Source organism: Typopeltis vanoorti, chromosome 18 (genome assembly GCF_054136105.1).
Source record: "Typopeltis vanoorti isolate ZY-2024b chromosome 18, IOZ_Tvanoo_1.0, whole genome shotgun sequence".
NCBI classification, from domain to species: domain Eukaryota; kingdom Metazoa; phylum Arthropoda; class Arachnida; order Uropygi; family Thelyphonidae; genus Typopeltis; species Typopeltis vanoorti.
The window spans coordinates 100,405,432-100,421,442 of NC_143566.1; the positions used below are offsets into that span (position 1 = coordinate 100,405,432).

General features: G+C 35.9%; 1 non-coding gene across 1 annotated transcript; it reads left to right on the top strand.

Annotated features, from left to right (window-relative positions):
• Positions 1-13,911: 13,911 nt before the first annotated feature.
• On the top strand, positions 13,912-13,984 carry TRNAV-AAC (transfer RNA valine (anticodon AAC)). Its single transcript has one exon. It is a non-coding gene; the product is annotated as a tRNA-Val (tRNA).
• The last annotated feature ends 2,027 nt before the right edge of the window (positions 13,985-16,011 follow it).

Sequence of the window (16,011 nt, forward strand, 5' to 3'; positions counted from 1 at the left end):
ATTTCTGTTAACGTATGGGGAACCAATCCAAACGTATCGCTTCTCAGGGAACGTTTGGATTGGTTCTGAAATATCAAAGCTGGAACTAAGAGAAAATGTCGAGGAATCCGATGTCTACTCGACTTAAACTCTATTGACACCAAAGATAGCCAATAAATATAAGCATCATTATTTTAAGTGGTAGAAATCTTTTTATCATTCACAGTCAGATTTCTATCCGCATTATTATTAGCAGTCCGAATCAGATTGAGAAAGAACCATATGTGGTCTCTAAAGCATGTTTTCGATTACAGAGAGTTAGCCCATCAGCAGTGCTAAGAAGCTATAGGTTTACAACCTTTCGGAAGATTCTGATATTTTCATTACAAAAAAATCTAATATTTAGCAACTCTTCGTGTGATGTCATACTTTTCATAGCGCGAGGGTTAATGGAGCTTGTGGCCTTCTCAATATTTTCCCTTTGCATTTATTTTTGTTTTTTCAAGTTGCTGACATCATCTCTGTGTAAGCAACTGCTTTATACATAACCACAACATAAGTGCAATCTTGTACAAGTATTATTATTATTATTATTATTATTATTATTATTATTATTATTATTATTATTATTATTATTATTATCTGAGACCTCCAAGGAGTAAAGGACTCATCGAGGAGGCTCAAAATTACCCAAACCAGCTGTCACACCTTCTCTTAAATTTATTCACACTAGATGCACTCACTACCCGTAAGGGCAAATTATTCCACTCACTCACTCACTGCTCTCTGGGAGAAACCTAGCTCTTAGCCCTTTCTTGACCGAGAACAAACTTAACTTCCATGGGTTCCCCCCCCCCGTTCTCTCCCCGCCTTCCATATAACGAAAACTTTCGTCATTTGAAATGTTATAGCACCCATTCAAAAGTTTATAGACCTGCTTCATATCACCCCTCTTTCTCCTGTTAACCAGAGTCTGTTTATTTATTTAGCGTATGGCATAATAAAGACACGTGACATCAGAAATATATAAATACATATTTGTGCAGACAATAAAAATGATACAAGTAATGCACATATACAAATATCAGATTTTAAAAAAAAATTATTAATTAAATTAAATAAAGTCTAAAATTTTAAATCAAGTTCAGATAGCCAATCAAGAGCTGAAGGATCTGCCTCAAAAAAGTTTCTCAGGTCACCAGGGTAGGCTCTTATCCTGCAGTCCTCCACAATGTGCCGGATGGTTTGGTTTATGGCTCCACAGTCGCACTGAGGTGTAGGTGATCTTCCCCACTTGTATAAGCTATCTGCGCAGATACCATGTCCTGTACGTATCCTATTTAGGCTTTTCCATAGATGACGTGGAAGCTCAATCCCTTTCGGATTTTGGTTGGGGAGGATATACTTGTTCAAGTCTGGTGGCGATTTTTCTTTCCAAGTTTCTGGCCATTTCGAATTAACATTGAAATTGCTATTGACTAGTTCTTCAGCCAGTATTAGTGGAGGCCGTTGGCATTTAAGGCGATTCATGTTGATATATGGGAGGTCTTCATGTATCGGCAACAGGGGATTGCTGTTTATGTTTTTGTATTCTTTTACTAGAGCATTTTGTCTGCGCAGGTTCCATGGTGCAATATTGCTCAAAGTTGGAAGCCTGTAGAGGGGAGTGGATTTGACACAACCTTTTATTGTCCTCATCACTGTATTTATTTGCGTGTCGATTTTCTTGATACGAGGACTGTTTAGCCATACTGGTGAACAATATTCTGCCGCAGAGTAGACTAAGGCGAACGTGGACTATCGCAGTGTAATAGCAGAAGAACCCCATGTAGAACAACACAATTTTTGTATGATGTTATTACGTGTTCTGATTTTTAAAGAGAGATTCTACAGATGTCTTTTGAAAGATAGTGTTCTGTCCAGGGTAACACCCAGATATTTAGGGAAATCTTGATGCTGCAGCATTGTGTTGTTAAAGCTGACCTGAAGTTTCCTATTTGCCAATTTGGTGTTTAGGTGAAAAGAGCTAACCTCGGTCTTATTGAGGTTTGGTGTTAGTCTCCATTTAAGAAAGTATTCTCCAATGGTTCTAAGGTCATTTGTGAGAATATCTTCAGTTACTTCGATGCTCTTGTGTTGGATGGCGAGGGCTATGTCATCAGCATAAGCAAACGTTTTGACCTAGTTGTCGATAGATCAGATGTATATAAGTTGAACAAGATTGGGGCTAATACTGAACCTTGTGGGAGCCCATTGTTCAGCTTTCTTAGTTTGCTCATTTTGTTTCCCAGTACCACATGGAAGAACCTGTCAGAAAGCATGTTACCAATAAGTCTTATGATGGATTGGCATTGTATGACTTGTATCAGCTTGTATAGTATCCCCTCTTTCCATAACGTGTCATATGCAGTAGTGAGGTCAACAAACACAACAGAGGTTTTCAAACATCTCTGGAAACCTTCGATACGGGTAGTAAGGCTCGTAAAGACCAAAGGATCTTTACGAGGGTTACTTCCACCTAACTTCTTTAATACGCTCCATGATTTTCTACTTGATTTTTTAAAGTCTAATTCCTCTGCAGTTTTAATCCATTTTTCTCTCCCCTCATTACCAAGCTTCTGGAGTAATTCGTCAGCTATGTCAGTCGCCAGATTCTAAGTAGACTTGGTATAGCTCTTTGCAGTCTTTATTCCAGCCAGGTATGTATTCCTTTCGGAAACCCCTTGGAATATACTTCTTCGCTGGTGATATGACTGCTACAAAGAATCTGTTGTAGTTTTCACTCATAGAAGTTATCCATCTTACTATTTTATCCAGTTCTGGTGAAATATCCTGCCAGTTCGCTTTTCTAAAATTCCATCTTGTTTGTGGAATGGACCGTATTATTTGTATTCCTACTTCTACCAATAATGGGCGATGTTGGCTGTGTGGAAAATCTTCAAGGACTTGTCTTGTTGTGTTTATCAGTTGATTTTGCAAAATCTGGATAACAAAGCAGAGGTCTGGGTTGTATTCCCTCTTCCATGCTGCATCCTTAAAGGTTCCTTTGTCCTTTGCATCAAATATTAAGATAAGATTGTTTTGCTCATCCCAGTTTGTAAATGCTTCACCATTTCCACATGGTGTGATGGCTGTTAAAATCTCCTAACTAAATAGTAGGATGTGCAAATAAATGAATTACTTCAGGTGGCCATTCTACCAGGGGAGGCTTATAGATGTTAATCACTGTGAGATCTTCAATTTTGGCTATGATGGTGTGTATATTCTGATTAATATGTGCTGATATTAAATGGGCATTCTCTACATTTTTGCGTACGTAAGTTGCACAGCCATGAGCTTCGTGATATATAGCTCCTAGTATATCGTATCCTGCAATTTTTCCTCTAGATTTCAATTGTTGTTCATTAGATGTGTGCGTCTCTTGAATGACAGCTATATAATTTTCCCGAAGGATTTTTAAGAGATATTGACTTTTAGCAAAGTTGATTCCTTCAATGTTGAGTTGACAAATCCGGAAATTAGCGCCCAGTTTTCTTTTCTTGTGGTCCTGAAAAGGACCTTTTGGTGATTATAGTTTTTGTATTTTCATGTGTCTTTAGCGTGGAGATCGTTAAGATAGGTCTGGCTGCCAGCAGTCGCTCTAGCTCATTTAGCATTACCCAGGGTGCACCACGTGGAGGCGAGCTAGGAATATATCCCCGCAGAGTCTGTAATCCACATACTCGCAATCTGTCCTCATAATCTAAATCCCATAATCCGGATATAATATTTGTAACTCTTCTTTGCACCCTTTCCTCAGCTTCTTTATCCCCCTTGAAACCCGGGAGACCAAATCTGCGCACAGTAATCCAAGTGTGGTCTTATGAAAGCCTTATAAAGAGGCAAAATCACTTCCTTATCCTTACATGTCAATGTTCGCTTCAACATAGCAATTATCTTTTGAGCTGTATTTGCAACTTTTGCTATGTGACCTTTGAACTTTAAATTCTTACCCACCAATACTCCAAGATCCTTTGGCTCTTCAGTTTCTTGCAGCATAACCCCACTAATATAATATGCCGCTGAAACTCTAATCACGCCAATGTGCATAACTTTACACTTACTAACATTAAACTGATAACCATTTTCGTTTGCCCAGATTTCCAGTTTATTCAAATTATTTTGTAATTGCTGAAAATCATTAGCATCCCTGATGGCTCTGCCTATCTTCACATCATCAGCAAACAATTGCAAATCAGATGATAAACCCTGCTTGAAGGCATTAATGTATAGATTGAAAAATAATCTCCCAAGGACTGAACCCTGAGGTACACCACTGGTTACCTTAAATCTGGCAGATTCACACCCATGTATACCGCTTTTTGATATCTGACTGCCAACCATTCCCTGATCCAAGTCAATAAATTATATTCCAATCCTATATTCTCCAGTTTATGCAAAAGCCTATCGTGTGATATCCTATCAAATGGCTTAGAAAAATCCAACATTATCATAGTGTATCCATTCCCTTTACCCAACTCGGCCGTAACATTGTTATAAAATATGAGCAAAAATTATAGCTTGTTTGTCCACCCATTTCTGTATGCAAGTTCTTACTAACTTCTCTAAAATCTTCACTACCACACCAGAGATACTAATAGGTCAGTAGTTAGACACATCAGCTTTTGCACCACCCTTGTGCAATGGAACTCTATTACATTCCTTCCATTCCTGTGGTATCATTCCTGAGCAGAGACTCAAGTTATACAAACATCAAAGGCCTAGCCAATTCAGCTGAACATTCTTTTAGCAAACTGGCTGATATTCCATCTGTCCCTATAGACAAATTCTTATCCAGGTTATGCAAGAGCACTTCAGCCTCATTTTCATGAACCTCTAGCTCTTAATCCAACGTAGCAATAACACTGTGCACCATGCTACATACAGCTGGTTGATATACCTTAGCAAAGTGAGCACTCATTAACTCAACAATCTCCTTAACTTCCGACACTCGTGTACCATCTGCATTCAGTAAAGTTATTCTTCCACATTCATTCTTTCTTTTGCTTGCAGCATAACAATAAAATTCTTTTGGATTGCCTTTAGCTTGCATGGCCAATTTGTTTTCATACTCTGATTTAGCTTTCTGCACAAAATTCGTAACTTTTCTGGCCTGAGTTTTATATATTTCATAACTCCTCTCACTCTTATTCTCACGATACTCTTTCCACATCATATTCGTCTTGTGGATCTCTTGTTTAATAAGGCTGCCCTTCCATTTCACTCCCAACCTATTTATTCTTCGAATACTAGGGATACATTGAGATACCGCCTCATTGAAGCACTTTTTGAAAGATTTCCATGCGTTGCTGACATATTTTCATTCAGTAACTGATACCATGGGACCAAAGTCTACCATCTACCAAGTAAAAATATCCTTTAACTCTTCACGATTGTACTCACTTCTGAAGAGTCACTTAATGTAAATTAGTTCTCAAGTCTCCTACAATTTCTTGACTATTAAAGTCGATAGTTTCTGATAGTAAATAAGAAAGGTCGGCTGTTAGGCATCGTCGTAATCGCGATGGATCTTAGGTTCTATCCCTCTTAGGTATAAAGTTTTTTCTCACATTCTCTACGAAAATCAAGATGATGAAAATCTGTGTTGACTCTAGTGGTATTTTTTCTTTCGCTCTCTTCAGGAGATGTTGTTGAATATCATGAGTTCCAGTATGAGGTCTGGATTAACGGTTGTTGAACTTTAAAACAGTAAATTTTAATTCAATAAAATCAATCTTTTTTTTTTCGTTTTCTCATTTTCGCTAGGAGAACGGGAAAGAAGATGATGTAAAACATCAGCTGTTGACTTTCACTAAAATAGTTCAGAGCATGCTCTTCTCGTTAGTCCGACAATTATATGAAAGTGAACTAATGGTGTGTGAACCCATGGTGTGTGAACTCAAAGTCAATAGATGGTCTTTGATCCGAAGAAATTATGTGGTTGTGTTAGTTTCAGTCGGAGCTCTTGCTTGAAGTAACCGAGAAAGATTTCATGACGTCACATACATCACATACCCTCTCATGGTTGCCTGATGTGGCCAACCCTAATACCTGACCAAGGTGGTCAGGTATTAGGGTTGTTTATGCAAAACGATTTTCAGATCTAAAAGTTCTAAACATACCAAATACAGGAAACCGAAACGGAGGTGCCGGGAACATCACACCTCACTTAATATTAAAATTCATATTGTATTTGAGTGTTAATTCCATATATTTAAGGAATTCATGAATATTTTTTAAAGAAATTCCAATTTAGAAACAGTTTTATTTAGAAATTCCAATTTAGAAACAACCTACAAACCTTATTTCAAGGTCGGAGACATTCTTAAATCAAAAACCCAAGGCCCACGAATGCCTTGAATAATTAAGAAACTATAAAGAGAAAAAAAGAATTCATGGAAATGCCTTTTCTGGAATGGCTGGAGTTGTCATCTGTAAGAAAGAGAATGAGTGAGGCTTTTTATAAAGAACAGAGACAGGCGATGTGAAAACGAATGAAAAGAAGCTAGAAATGGAACAATAAATGAATATGATTAGGGGACACTCGGGTTCTTAGTGACTTGGAAGAATTATCAATTCAACGGAGCCTTTTCTTTGAAAGAATCCTAAAGCATTTTTGATTGTTAAAAAAATCATAAATCCTATGAGATGTGGATTGGAGTGAATCTTGAGCAAGGATTAACTGGGAAATTTTATTACTTTTTTTGTGTACTACACTGGTACACCATCCCATTTTAGTATCCCATCGTAACTCATGTCACAGTTTTCATAAATCGAAAGCCTGGGGAGCTCCAGGGCCTTTGATTTATTCGATTTATTCTTGAATTGTTTCCTAGTGTGCAGTGACTTCTAAAAAGTCAGTGGAATAGTACTTTACACAACTCTACAATTTTACTGTTAAAGTCGGTATGTTCGAAGGTGCTAATCCAATAAGAAGCAAAATAGTGATAAACAACAAGAGAATAGATCAAGTAAATGGATTCAAATATTTAGGTTGCACAATGTCATATGAAAACGAAGCTGATATTGAACCGAAGCTACCAAACTTTTTAAAAGTAACAGGCATTATGAATAAAATTTTTAAACCCAATTATGTACAAAAACACACACGAATAAGAATCTACAATACAGAAGCTAAACCTACCTTACTATGGCAGTGAGGATTGATACCTGGCATGTACAAATTTATTATTTTCATGCTTCAATTTTCAATTATTTAATTAAAATAATTATTTTAAGTTGAATGATTAAAATGACGGATGTACTTTTAACGAAATAATTGTTGGCATCAAATCTTTCAGAAAACATGTATGGCTGTGTTTTGCACTACTTGGAAGGACCAATGGCTGATGTCTCTGATTATAGTGGGAGAATTGCCCACCAGGAGGACGCGAAACACAAAATATGACAGAATAAAACATCACCGTGGCTAAAATGAGTTCCTAGTGTTATCAGAGTGCCTGTTTAGAAAACATTCTGTTGTAAAAACGAAAGGTTAGAAATTGGAGGGTGATCTTTGAACGGAAGAAGTTTCATTTAGGCGGTAATTGCTAAAATAACAATAACTTGAAGTGGAGATCTGTATAGCGTTAAACAGTTCATCGTCATCTCATTAGATGGCGCCACACTACGATTACCAAGTTCTGTATAGCGTTAAACAGTTCATTGTCATCTCATTAGATGGCGCCACACTACCAGTTGTCTTAAGGCAGGGATGCACAAACTTGTTAAGGCCGAGGGCCGCATAGTTCCACTGTAACTTATGGGAGGGCCGCCAAAAAATAAACTTGAAAGTTATCTACCATATATTGTTTATTCTATTTATACCTATCATAATTGTTACAAAAAAGGTAATAAAAAGTAACTGAATTTAATTTGATGCGTGACATTGCATTGATTTGACAATTGTTTTGATATTTGGTTCGAGTTTTGTAATAGCCAACCGCAAAATTGATTCTAAATTTTCATCAGTCAAGCGGTTCCTATTTTTCGATTTATTAATATTCATGACTGAAAAAGTTTGTTCACAAATATATGTTGAGCCAAAGAGGCTTGCACATTTTAATGCATTTTCTAGCAACCATTTATAATTGTTTTTATCGCCACAACGATAGAAGTTTAATAAATTGCCTTCGTTAAAGTTATTTCGCAGGCTCTCATCGTTTTGAATGTCGATGAGTTCAAGCTGTGCTGATTCGGGTGCATTTTCGGGCAAAATGGCAAAAGGATTGCTAAATAAATCTAGCAACGGTTTCACGTTTTTAAAATCAGAAAACCGATCCTTGAAGGCTGATATCAAGTTATCAATCTTTTCAACATACACAGTTTTAAGTTGACATTGAACTTTCTTAATATTAGGAAAATGGATATAATTCTCTGACTTCAGTTGGATTTGAAATAGATTTAACTTGCACTGAAAAGTCAAAATGTGGCCGTAAATTTGAGTAACCAATTGATCTTTGCCGTGAAGTCGCGTATTTAACGTATTTAAATGATTAGTAATGTCAACCAGAAATGCTAAGTCACATAACCAATTCGTACTTTATGTCAGGGACGTTTTTGTATTTTACAGTCATGAAGATTTCAATTTCATCAATTAAATTTAGGAACCGCTCCAATGTTTGTCCACGACTTAGCCACCTCACTTCTGTGTAAAAAAAATTAAGTCACCATATTCCCTTTCAATGTCTTCAATAAATTTTTTAAATTGTCTGTGATTAAGGCCACGGGATTTTATAAAATTAATCGTTGAAACCACAACTTTCATGACATGTTAAAATCCAAGTTTCTTAGGGCACAAGCTCTCCTGGTGGATTATACAGTGGAATTGTATCAACTCATCATCGTGCCCTACCAAATGCTGTTTCAATAATGTTACCAATCCAGAATTAGCTCCTATCATGGAAGGAGCTCCGTCAGTCGTGATACTTGATAATTTGTCAGATCTAAATCAATTTTGGAACACTGTTCCAAAAGCCCAGTGAACATGTCATTACCTTTCGTTTGACCTGACAATGAACTCATTCCAATCATCAGCTCCTCACTTACCTCAAACTCTTGCGTTTTCCACTTGCAAATATTAAAAACTAGGCTGTGGAAGTAATGTCAGTTGATTCATTAATAGCTAATGAAAAACAGGCAAATTTCTTTGAATAAGATGTTAATGGGTCCTTTACATTTTCCGACATTGCAGTAATTCTTCTTTGCACAGTCATCCTGTTTAACGGAATTTTCTGAACATTTTTGGCTGATTCAGGACAAATCTTTTTAGCAGCTATCTCAAGGCAATCTTTAACGAAATCTCCGTCTGTAAAGGGTCGGCACCTTTTTGCTATAAGGCGAGATATTTCAAAACTTATTTCTGTTGCGATTTCCGAATCTTGAATAGGTTTTGTAAACATCACTTGCTGACCTGTCAATTCTCGTTTCAAAAATGAAATCTTTGGTTTACGTAGTTCTTCGGGTAGATTTGAAAATGTAGAATGCAGACTTTCATAGTGTCTCCTTATATTCTTTTGGTATGGCTACAGCACTTTTGCAAATCAAGCACACGATATTATTAAACGACTGCACAAAACCATATTTTTCGGTCCAGCTATCCTGAAACTGCCGTTTGTCATCCTGTAGTTTGCGTTTCCTACTTGGCCCTGCTTTATCCATTGTAGAATTTATTATTTACCGTTTCCTAGGGGTGATAATTAATTACTATCGTAAGTAGATGGGCAATCGTGACGTCACAGCTACTTCGCTTTGCGTACGTACTATTTTTTAAAATTACCTATCGTGTAACTTGTTAAAGTTAAAATAACACACGGTGAGGCTGGCCGCCATCAAATCAAGAGGACTGCGGTCTGTGCATCCCTATCTTGAAGTATTCATAAAAGCATATTATAGGCCGCAGTGGTGGAGAATCATTTTATGTGCGATTGCCAAAAATTTACAAATCGAGTTGCTGACGTGCCATGGCAGTTTTCAATAGGGGAAAAAATAATAGAAAATTAATCTAACTTTATTTATTTATTTATTTATAAATGTATAATACATATATTTATTTATAATATTTTATAAATAATTATAATTTTATAAATAATATTTTATATATAAATTTATAATATTATTTAGTGTAAAATTGTTTATTATATTCTGAAATTGATTTTAATGATGGTTTGAAAAAAATTACTGTTGTGAGAAAAATATTTACACATTGTAACTCACCATAGAAGTCAGTTGAGCAGAGGAGGCAGCAGAAGAATGTCAAATTGTCGGAGAAATGCTTGCCGTATTTACTCGAATATAACTTGCCCTCGCGTATAACTGGCACCCCTGATTTGACTTTACTAAAAAAACACATTAAAAAGTGTTGCATATACCTCGCATACGAAACATGTTTAAACATGTTCATGTCGAGGCGATAGTAACTCGCTCCCCGCGGTTAACAACACACCCTCCTCAATAGCCATTATACTGCAGATTCAAGAAAAACAAGTAGTTTTATTGTATCCCTGAATAAGATACAGAGGCTTTTGTAGTCTGTGTAATACATTTCTCAACAAATAGTGCAATCAGAAACTTCTGGAATAAAAATGACACCAACTAATGAATCACATATCCCTCTCATAGAAATCATGCTGTAAAGACTCGAGCAAAACCATGTGTTGCACTGGAAACACAGTATCTAATTAAAAACTATTGTCCGATTTTTCAATTACATGAATTAAGTGTTGTTTTATAGCATTTAATGCTCGATGTCATTATGACAGATCACAAAGACTAACTTCAAATAAAATTCTACCAAGAATTGAAACATGCGATATAATGAGTGTGTGAGTTCGCCTGCCAGCTCAACGCAAACAAGCAGCCATAAAATTCAATGAAGGGTAGAAACTTTATGTGAGTTGATCCGAAGTTCCATCAGAACGGTAAACGACACTCCGTCGTGAATGTATTAAAACTAAGAAATACATAGTGAATGTTGTTATGACAGTTTCAGATGTTATGGAATTCTGTTGAAAAGAATTAACATTTCAACATGGCAGCTAATTCACCCGAAATAAGCAATTTGATTATTTAGCAGGCAATCAAAAATCAGCTATCATGTAAATGAATGCTTTAAGGTCATTATTAAACATACAGATGAAAATACATACGTAATTCTTATAATAACAGAGAAAAATACTTTCAGAAACAAAATATCCATAATAAGTAACAAATATTATATGATACGTACGTAAAAAAATTCGCAATAATTAAACACCATTTGAAAAATACCATCAAAGACAATCTTATAGTGTGTGTTGTGTTATGATCCATGGAGTTTTTTCCAACTCCTGGCGACTCCACGAACATACACTCTCCATGTCTTTCAGAATCTCCATGCGCACTCCAGTTGCTTCTTTAACTCCATCGACCCATCGAATTCTTGGTCTTCCTCTTCTCCTGCTTTCATCAACTTTAGCAAATCTTATATCGTACAAGGTGCTAAATAAACATTAAAAATTTTAATCAATACTCAACAGGTACATTACGAATTTCCATAAAACAATACTGATATTTTAAATGCAAATCTTTGTCCAATCAATTGATCGAACTTGACGTTGCTAAACGAAAGCCTGTACCTTTCGAAAGAGTTTGTGCGCATGCTCCCCCAACCCGTTCTGTACTACAGGTGTCAGGATGGTGACTATATCATCCTGACACAGAGCGAAGTACACAAAAAGTGTCTTCGCTCGAAGCGTTTGTAGGCAAAAATTATATGTTGTAGCTACAGTCACAGAGGATTTTTGCCAAGCTATATTATTGAGCTTACACTTACTCCAGAAACCACAGGAGACATTCAGTGCTTGGATTTCAACTTTATCTTAGAGTGAAGTCTGTTCAACATATCTGTGACATAGGAGCTCCGAGTGTTTTTTTTTTTCATAATGATTATTATATTTATATGTGATATAATTAATGGTCTGAAGTTTTGTCATACGCTGTGTAGTTGTGACTATCTTGTTTGGCATCAAATTAATATTTTAGCATAGCTGCATAGTGATATAAGTGTTTTGCTGTTTGTGTTTCCTGTTGTGATCCTGCAGTGCGAACAAAGATCCGATACAGTTGTCTATTTCCAAAAGATCTCCTTTATCATTTTATACTGTAGTCCTCGACTTACGACGATTCATATTTACGACGGACAAAAATTATTATTAAAAATTCTCTCATTTAACTTTGCCGCCAGCATAGACATACATCAATCACATTGCTTTTGTATACGCATCGCAGTATTTGACAATTTTAGGAAACAACAAGAAGATAAATACGGCCAGCATACATTTAACCTAATAAAAGTTGGTTTTATCGATTCAAAACCGATTTTACTGACATAACATACGAATAACGGCAGAATCTGCTAGTTCCGATTTTGAAACTGCCGAAATTTTCAAGAAAAATAAATAAATACAAAATTAAGAAAGAAAAATTTTGTATTTATTTATTTATTTATATATGTATGTGCTAATAAATAATATATAAATGTTTATGTAAGTATATATATTTTTAACCGTTTTAAGTTAAATAAAAACCTAATTTTTGAAAATATAACCAAAAGTTCCTCCACTTACGTCAGAATCGACTTACGACTGAGACGTTGGAACAGAACCCCGTCGTAAGTCGAGGACTACCTATATTTAGTTTACAATCTGCGCAAAATGCATACAGCGTATCTTTTCGTATAGTGCTTTGTATACTAGTTTATTTAAATATTTGGGAACTTAATTTGAAGAACTTACTATTTCCAGAATCTGTTGTGGAGATGATTTATATAACTATTCCAGTCATATGTGCAACAAGATAAATTCCAAGGTATCGTATTGTTTCAACTCAAGTGAATGTGGTAGTGTTCTGTATGTTGGAAAGTACATGTTGAGTTATTATATCTTATCATTTAGTTTTTTATGATCCAGTCAGTGTTTGGATGGGTTATGCTTGCAATGGCATGGATGGAAACCATACTATTTAATACGCATACTGCACGATCTTGCCTTTGAGAAGTAGACTATTAATATCATGCATATAGATGCTGAAGCAAAGAGATGCTTAAAGAGAACAGCTCACTGTGGGACTCAACAGGTTACTGGTAACTCTCTATGAATTGCCTCGATCCATGCGATATGGTTCCTGTTTTGAATGGAGTGTAATTTCATCAGGATACTTAGGAATAAAATTTGCTGTCAGCGAGAGAAGTTGAGTTTTCTATAAGAGGAAGGCAGACGTAGAAGCAACGAATAATGATGAACCAAAAAAGTAGCTGGGGATCCAATTCCAAAGGGTAGAAGGTAGACTTAAGGTGGTAGGTTGGTAGAGCACATGTTTGCCAAAGGCGATCAAATGCCCTAGAAATATTAGGACGAATACATGGGTTTCTAGAAATCTTTCTCCAAAGGTAATTGGTGATAGGCAGGGAATCATTTGTGATTTGAGTGGTAAACTCCATATTAATTGTCAGTGATTAGCTTTTGTGCCACCGTATTGGGAAGAACTGGAAATGCCTTCTGCTGACTTTACATCGAACGGTTGTTCACTAGCTGCCTCATATCACTTTTTTGGAGAAGGGAAATAACAGCTGAAGTTACGTTTGTTGTTATGTCCCACGCTAGTTGCTAGTTATGCAAGAAAGAAAAAGGGTACAGGATAAGTACTCATTTTGGGTTTAAGACGTTTACTACAGGAGGGAGATACTATCATGACAAGATGATCTGTTGGTGTGTCCAAGTCATTCAGGATTCTACCCATTTCTTTCTGACGAGGAAATCCTTGGTAAAAAGGGGAAATTTTGTCTTCATCATAAGTGTAGAAAATAAAATCGACATGTTTTGTATGGTAAAATGAAAGATCGAGTTCTTAGTGGTTGTATTTGTGGTGTAGTGGTAATCACATCCGCTTAACACGCGAAAAGTCCCAGGTTAGATCCCTGGTAAGTACATTTTTTCTTCTTTCTTGCTTTTTCGTCGTTTCCTTGATTAAAACGAGATAACAGAAATCTATTATGAGTTGACTCGCTCGATGAAAGAGTTAAAAACAACAATTTCCTATCTGATAGAAGGATAAACTCAGAGGAAGATAAAATTTTTCACGTTTCTACTTCTCAGAAATTGAAAGAAGAACTTTTATTATTGTTCCGATCTTTGAGTTTCTTATTCGGTTTTAAAACAATGTGGGATTTAATATCCCTTTAATTTAAATAGAAATTTAGCTTTAAAAAAAGCTAAATTTCAGCAACCCATCATACTTATGTCATATTTTTATAAATTGGAGGCCAGTGGAGTTCGTGTGTCCTTTTAAATATCTTCCCTTTGTCTTTTTTTATGACTTTGAGTTATTGACATCATCTCTAAGAAGGCAACAATATTATCCACATCCCACTTAACGAGTCCAATCTCAAACCAATATTCTGTCGAATCACAAGAAACATCCTTGAACTCTTTATCACTGTGCCGCGTGCAATGACTTCTAAAGAGTCACTGGAATAATGCTTTATCCAATATTCTTCGAGTTTATCATTTATATATTACGATGTGTGCAACTCAATGACCATTTATCCAATCGTTTGACTAAATTTTTATGTGGATGATATATAAAATTAATGGATACGTATAAAGTCACAGCTGTTTTTCGAACAAATATGTAAATTTTGAAACCGTTCAAGATATATTACACAATTCAACATATATTTTACAACACACAAAAGATTTACATTCTTCTAAGAACACGGAAAGAAAATGTCTTCACTGATATACTGTAAAAACAGCATTAATGTTTCACGAGAGAAAGCTAAAGAAGAAGAGAAGTAAAGATTTTAAGTTACACATCAAATACTCCTAATTGAAGTAAACTAAATTAAATTGAAGAAAGCAATTGATACCATTGGTTGATACAAAATGGAAATATATCTCGATTTATTGCAATACTCTTGAAATGCTCAAATAGTCCACGAAATAAACTTAACAATTTAATACTATAATTTATAAAATAAATCATTTTCAATAAAATACAGGAAATAAAATGATTTGTACACTATTTTATAGAGAACTGTGAAAATTATTTTTATACACATAAATAAATTATGATATTTTTCAAATATTATGCTTTCCATTCAAAACACATAACATAAATATATATATATATACATATGTATATATATTATAATATACATATACATATAAATATATTATAATATACATATACATATAAATATATATATATACATATGTATATATATTATATTCCTGTGTGTCCATAGTAAGCTCAATTACGTGAACAGGGTACTTCATAGACTCCTGAGAGGGGGATTCGCCCTGCCAATCCTCAAATACTGCTACCTAACCAACACTGCTCAGACCATACGGAAAGCACTGGCATCAAATCGCCCTTCCGGCAATCTGATTAAATACTTCTTAGAATTTTTCCTACCCTACTTCGGGATCACTGGCCACGCCGGACCATGTGCGGAGACGGTGCCTGAGTGGTACTACACAATATGCAAACTTTTCAAAAAATTGGCATCGGATGGAGTTCGAGTGCTTCAGCTCAGCCCAAACAAGCTGTACTGGAAAATTTTTGACAATTTGACTGGGAAAAGCCCGATCTGGGCACAAACGAAGAGGTGCTGTTCACCAACATAAAAAACAGCTGGGGACAACCATTTCACAGGGACTTAGCCTGGAGAATCGCCTACGGCAGACTCCCGGTGAAACTGGTAAAATCAGCCTACAACCCGCGACCGTGCAACCCCTTCTGCGGCGCGATAGAAACCGTAGGGCACCTCTTCTTTCACTGCCCGCCAGCACAGCGTGTTTGGCACAGACTGGCTGAGGTGCTTGCGATCCCAGCGCTCACATTCGCCGAAGTAGTCTTGCTACAGTTTCCTCCCCCAGTAACCAAAAACAAGAAACACCTGATTTTCGTAATAAATGTGATTAAACATCACATTTGGAAAATCGGGAAAAAACA